The sequence below is a fragment of the Palaemon carinicauda genome, chromosome 27 (assembly GCF_036898095.1).
Source record: "Palaemon carinicauda isolate YSFRI2023 chromosome 27, ASM3689809v2, whole genome shotgun sequence".
Lineage (NCBI taxonomy): Eukaryota > Metazoa > Arthropoda > Malacostraca > Decapoda > Palaemonidae > Palaemon > Palaemon carinicauda.
Window position 1 is genome coordinate 239353 of NC_090751.1, and position 7500 is coordinate 246852.

The 7500-nt window shown below is 30.7% G+C and overlaps 1 protein-coding gene across 1 annotated transcript in view; it reads right to left on the reverse strand.

Annotated features, from left to right (window-relative positions):
• Window positions 1-7500, reverse strand: part of LOC137620454 (microtubule-associated protein futsch-like) — a 150973-nt gene that overhangs the window by 125198 nt on the left and 18275 nt on the right. The gene's annotated exons all lie outside the window — the stretch shown is intronic.

Below are 7500 nucleotides of genomic sequence, written 5' to 3' on the forward strand. Positions count from 1 at the left end.
TATGGAATTGAAGTGGTATGTCTATGAAACCACGGAACACTTGAATTAAGAATGGCAATACTATGTTAAACAAAAGACATGGAAGAGAAGCAGAATAATTCAGAAGTTAAAATTATACAGCCTGAAATGACTGTTGAGCCAACTCTCCTTTATGGAATTGAAGTGGTATGTCTATGAAACCACGGAACACTTGAATTAAGAATGGCAATACTATGTTAAACAAAAGACATGGAAGAGAAGCAGAATAATTCAGAAGTTAAAATTATACAGCCTGAAATGACTGTTGAGCCAACTCTCCTTTATGGAATTGAAGTGGTATGTCTATGAAACCACGGAACACTTGAATTAAGAATGGCAATACTATGTTAAACAAAAGACATGGAAGAGAAGCAGAATAATTCAGAAGTTAAAATTATACAGCCTGAAATGACTGTTGAGCCAACTCTCCTTTATGGAATTGAAGTGGTATGTCTATGAAACCACGGAACACTTGAATTAAGAATGGCAATACTATGTTAAACAAAAGACATGGAAGAGAAGCAGAATAATTCAGAAGTTAAAATTATACAGCCTGAAATGACTGTTGAGCCAACTCTCCTTTATGGAATTGAAGTGGTACGTCTATGAAAAAAATTAAACTAAGCCAGACGTAAACGAACACCTATGGTCACCGCAGAAGTTCGTGATGGACCTTTGATATCTAAGGGTTGTGGTGGCCAAGGTGGTAACGTCGCTGACTGGTGAACACCAGACTGGGGTTCGAGTCCTGCTCAGCCTCGATAGTTTCTTAGGTCGCTGCAACCTCGCCATCCTTGTGAGCTAAGGATAGGGGGTTCAGGCGAGCCTATAGGTCTATCTGCTGAATCACCAGCAGCCATTACCTGGCCCTCCTTGATCCTAGCGTGGGCGCTGATCATATGTATATATGGTCAGTCTTTAGGGCATCGTCCTGCTCGATAGGACAATGTCACTGTCTTTTGCCTCTGTCATTCACAAGTGATAATGAATAAAAAAAAAAAATGTTACGGCAAGCCAATTTTCTGTGTATGGGAGCGAGAGAATATATTGAGTATGCCTTGAAAATTGATATAATAGGCGATATTAACACAAAATCCAAGAGGACCTGTAATTAAAATAGTATTCTCAAGTACGTACGTACGTACTTATGTATATGTACAAGTGCCATAACGAACTTTTTTTTTCTAGTATGAACTAAAATTTTGTAATCTCTAAAATTTTTAAATTCAAATAACATATAATGCAAAAGCCGTTCTTAAAAGTCTTAGTTTAGATCAACACTATTCAGAGACGCAACCAATACTTATTCCTTATGTATACACGTATGTGTATGCATGCATGTATATATATATATATATATATATATATATATATATATATATATATATATATATATATATATATATATATATATATATACACACACACACACACACACACATATATATATATATATATATATATATATATATATATATATATATATATATATATATATATATAAATATATATATATATATATATATATATATATATATATATATATATATATATATATATATATATATATGTGTGTGTGTGTGTATGTGCTTTACAAGAGGTAGCTTACTTAGGTCAGCTAAACTATCTACTGTAAAGGACTTCAGAATTGTTGTTACGAAATATACAGATTACTTTCAAATTTGTTATATATATATATATATATATATATATATATATATATATATATATATATATATATATATATATATATATATATATATATATATATATATATATATATAGTATATATGTATGTGACATTTTAGCCATCCCATTAATAACGATATCTTTTCAGTGTTAGAAACTTTTGACTAAAATGTCTCTTATGACAAAGCCCTTCACCGTCCCACAACCACGCCCCCCCCCCCCCCACCCCCCTCCCCCGATTCTTCATTTCGCATTTTACGAAGCTATCGGGTTTTACAAGCGAAGTTTATGGAACTTTTGAAGAAACATTCCGTGAGAGGAGGCTCTTCTATTCTTACAAATGACAGATGCCAGCAAATCGAGACATCCTCAAATTTGTTGTAGGAGATATAGATTTACTTTGTATTTTTTTTTTACGACTTGGAAGATTCTAAAACTATTTCCTCAAGGTATTCTTTATTCTTATCTTTAAATTTAAATTATATTGATGTAATTTTGTATTTTATTAAAGGCTTGTGAAATTCTAAAACTATTTCCTCAAGGTATTTTTCATTCTTATTTTCAAATTTAAATTATATTGATGTAATTTTGTATTTTATTTAAGGCTTGAAAATTTTAAAACTATTTCCTCAAGGTATTCTTTATTACTATTTTTAAATATAAATTCTATTGATGTAATTTTGTATTTTATTTAAGGCTTGAAAATTTTAAAACTATTTCCTCAAGGTATTCTTTATTACTATTTTTAAATATAAATTCTATTGATGTAATTTTGTATTTTATTTAAGGCTTGAAAATTTTAAAACTATTTCCTCAAGGTATTCTTTATTACTATTTTTAAATATAAATTCTATTGATGTAATTTTGTATTTTATTTAAGGCTTGAAAATTTTAAAACTATTTCCTCAAGGTATTCTTTATTACTATTTTTAAATATAAATTCTATTGATGTAATTTTGTATTTTATTTAAGGCTTGTGAAATTCTAAAACTATTTCCTCAAGGTATTTTTCATTCTTATTTTCAAATGTAAATTATATTGATGTGATTTTTTTTTTTTTTTTTTTTTTACGGCTTGGAAGATTCTAAAACTATTTCCTCAAAGTATTCTTTATTCTAATTTTTAAGTGTAAATGATATTGATATTGATGTTTTTTTTTTTTTTTTTATCTCCACCAACGAAGCTGGGAGCTAGCAAATTGATATATCCTTAACTTTAAGTTTGTTGAATGAGATATACAGTAGATTTAATTTGTATATATTTTTTTAAAGGCTTGTAAAATTCCAAAACTATTTCTTCAAGCTATTCTTTAATCTAAGTTTGAAATATAAATGAAATTGATGCATTTTTACTTCCACCAACGAAGTTGGAAGGAGGTTATGTTTTTCGCTCCTGTTAGTCTGTTTATGAACAAATTCCTAGCCACAATTTTGCTCATAGTGATATACTTACTTTGTTTTTTTTTTCTTACGGGTTGGAAAATTCTGAAACTATTTCTTCAAGATATTTTTTATTCTCATTGTGAAATGTATATGATATTGATGTATTTTTACCTCCGCCAACGAAGTTAGGTGGTTATGTTTCTCGCTCCTGTTAGTCTGTTTATGAACAAATTCCTGGCCACAATTTAGTTCATAGGGTAGTGAAACTTTCAGGGATTAATTGCTCTGTTGAGACGTGGAAGTGATTAAATTTTGAGAGTCAAAGGTCAAGGTCAAGGTCAAAGTATACCAAAAGGTCGACTAAATTATCCCTAACTTTAACCCCAAGTTCGCACATGGTTGTCACACAGACTTTAAATACGCCTACGGTCTACATTGATTCTGGGAAAGGCAAGCTGGTTTCGAAAAATAAGCTGCCGTGGCGGAGGTCTACACTCTCTGAGCGTTTTTACTAGTTTTTAAAGATTTTAAAATTATTGTAATGGTCAAAATGTTGTAAATTAAAGTGACGTATTGTTATATAGATTTTAAATGCCTTATAAAAATAAAAATGACTAATGTATTTCTACAAGAAAATTCTAAAATTATTCCAAGGTATTTTTTATTTTTAATTTGAAATATAAGTTAAAGTAACGAACTTTTATAATTCGCATTTTAAATTAAATATCCTATCTTAGCTTTTCAATACATATTTTTCATATATATATACACACACACACACACACACACACACACACACACACACACATATATATATATATATATATATATATATATATATATATATATATATATATATACATATATATACATACAAATTATTTTACGAAATGCCATGCAGTTCCTTAATAAAAACAAACCCCACTTAAATTTGAATTTGATTATCTATATAACCTAAAAACCACGTAAGTCAATTACTTACAAATTTCTCTCTTTCCGAAAATAAAACATGTTTCACTTTATTATCTCTGTTTGCTGAGCTCTTCTCCTCCTTACCTCTCCATCTAGACTATTTCCTTTCCATATATTCCATTATTTGCCTTTTCCCTCTACATCTTCCCCCCCCACCCTTAGGTCTTCCCTCCCCTGTTTCCCCCTCTCCCTCTGTTCTCCCTTTCAATCATATACCAAAGTACTTCCACATTCCTCTCTTTCCCAAGTCGCTAACTTTATTTTATTATTGTTGATCTCTACTTCTATTTATATCTCTTTATTGAAGCATTTTCTATATTAATATCTGTTTTCTCCTATTCATCCCATTACCCTCTCTCTCTCTCTCTCTCTCTCTCTCTCTCTCTCTCTCTCTCTCTCTCTCTCTCTCTCTCTATAATTAGCTTTGTGATTAATTTCATGAGGAAGCAGCAACACTGGAGAGTAAGTCCTTTTATTCATGAATCTCTCTCTCTCTCTCTCTCTCTCTCTCTCTCTCTCTCTCTCTCTCTCTCTCTCTCATTAGCTTGGTGATTAACTTCATGAAGAAGCAACAACACCGGAGTTCAATATGTCCTTTTAATCCACGGCTCTCTCTCTCTCTCTCTCTCTCTCTCTCTCTCTCTCTCTCTCTCTCTCTCTCTCTCTCTCTCTCTCTCTCTCTATATATATATATATATATATATATATATATATATATACTGTACAGATATCTATATATGTATATATATATATATATATATATATATATATATATATATACAGTATATATATTTCATATATATATTTATATATATATATATATATATATATATATATATATATATATATATATATATATATAAAATGTATATACATACATATATATACAGAGAGAGAGATAGACAGATAAATGCATAGACATATAAATAGATACAGTTGGCTACTACTGAACATGAATGCCTTCCCAAAACCTTTCATTAATTTTAACTTCAAGGGAAACAAGTTAAAATGGTAGAGAGAAATATAGAGAAAGAACTCAGTATTTCTATTATCATTATTAATGCTGCAATTATAACAACTCCGAAAAGAGCAACAACAATAACAATAATAATAATAATAATAATAATAATAATAATAATAATAATAATAACAACGTATTTTATAATTTTAACTCTTTTATCTAGATGTCCTTATAACACGTAATGGTACAAAAGTCAGCCTATAATTGTTACAATTAAACTTGAATATAATAACTATCATTTCAGGTTAGATAGAAGAAATATGTGCATATGAACAATCTCACTACTAAAAGAAATTCAAGCTTGAAATAAAAAGTCTTTGAAATCAGAAGAAACAAATATTTACTTTACAAATTTGCTTTGTACAAAAAGGTTATCATCATCTCAACTCAATTCAATGACTTTTTAAGACTCATCGGCTTAATTTTAAAATATCACTTCACCAAAATACCACATTTGAATTGGAATTCAAAATATCATTATATCTGCTATTTAAAGTTTTAAAGGCCACTCATGAATGGCAGAGGCAAGGAACAGTGACATTGTCCTAGCAAGCAGGAAAATGCACTAGAGACTGACCATATATACATATGATCAGCGCCCAAGCCACCCCTCCACCCAAGCTAGAACCAACCAGGGCCAGGAAATGGCTGCTGATAACTTAGCAGATAAACCTATAGGCTTCCCCAAGTACCCCATCCTTAGCTCACATGGTGAGGTTGCGGTGACCAAAGGAACTAACGAGTTTGAGCGGGACTTGAACTCCAGTCTGGTGTTCGCCAGTCAGGGGACGTTATGACATCGGCTACCACATGTTACAACCCTAGTTGAAAAAAACCAGATTCTATATGCGCAAAGGCTAAAACAGGCGAAAACAGCCCACTGAGGAAACAAAAGGAAATAAGGTAACCCCAGGTAGTAGAAGACCATGTTACAGAGTCTATGGCACGACCCAAGACTATAGAACAATGGTTTGATTTTGGAGAGTCCTTCTCCTAGAAGAGCTGCTCACTATAGACAAAGATATGGGTAACTGTCTAGTTTATACGATACGACAGTTGGATTAATATGCCTCGAATATCAAAAAATCGTCTATTAGCTAAACTTCAAGGACATTTGGATACTTTATAACTCAATAAAAATACACCCAAAACTCGTTCAGATGATATCATCATCATCATCATCATCTCCTTCTACGCCTATTGACGCAAAGGGCCACGTTTAGATTTCGTCTCAATCTTGAGCTTTTAATTAAGTACCTCTCCATTCACCATCTACTGTAGTTCACGCTTCATATTCCTCAGTCATGTATGCCTGGGTCTACCAACTCTTCTAGTGTCTTGTGGAGCCCAGTTAAAAGTTCGGTGAACTAATCTCCCTTGGGGAATGCAAAGAGAATGCCCAAACCATCTCCATCTACCCCCTACCATGATCTTCTGCGAGTTGGCTGTTGGCAACGAGCTTATATACAGATAGTTGAGAGCAAGATGACACAAAAATCAAACATTATAAAACATGCAATGGTTAGCTTAAACAGGTTTCCATTATCAGTGCGGGGGAGAGCAAGAGATAAAAAATAGGCAATAACGTTAGTGTATATGCGTGTATGAAACACCTATGGTACAATCTCATACACATGCCACTCGAGTAATCTCTCTTATACTTTCATTGTAAACCGATCTGAAACATTTTAATACAATTTTGATAAAACTTTTCCCATCATATTTTGTCCCAGTAAACTATTAACTACTCTCTCTTATAATACCCGTGATGGAAAACGGGTCTTTGCTGAAAATATTTATGAAGCGTATCCCATGAAGGCCCTAATAGGATTTTAACTAGTTTATGGAATGTTGGTAAGTATCTTAACGAACCCAATATTGGGGAAAATCTTCAAAAAAAAAAAAAAAAAAAAAAAAAAAAAAAAAAAAAAAAAAAAAAAAATTTGTAATAAGGTTTTGTTGTATTTTTAAAGAATTAGGAATTTTCTATTTATTTTCAATATTACAGTATTCTTTTAAGTATACGTAAACGTGCATACAATCACCAATGTATGCGAAGAGGGTTCAAATTCAAATTGGAAATATCGTGATATTTATACATCAAATTTTACATCTACATAATATATATATATATATATATATATATATATATATATATATATATATATATATATATATATATATATATATATATATATATATATATATATATACACACATTACACATATACATATACAGTATATATGTATGTATGTATGTATATATATATTATATATATATATATATATATATATATATATATATATATATATATATAAACTCTGCACTTGCATAAATCCAAAATCCGCTAAAAGAGATTACTAAGAAAACCATGAAATCCAAAATTTGTAAAGGCTTCCCTGAGTCTCGAGTGGGTG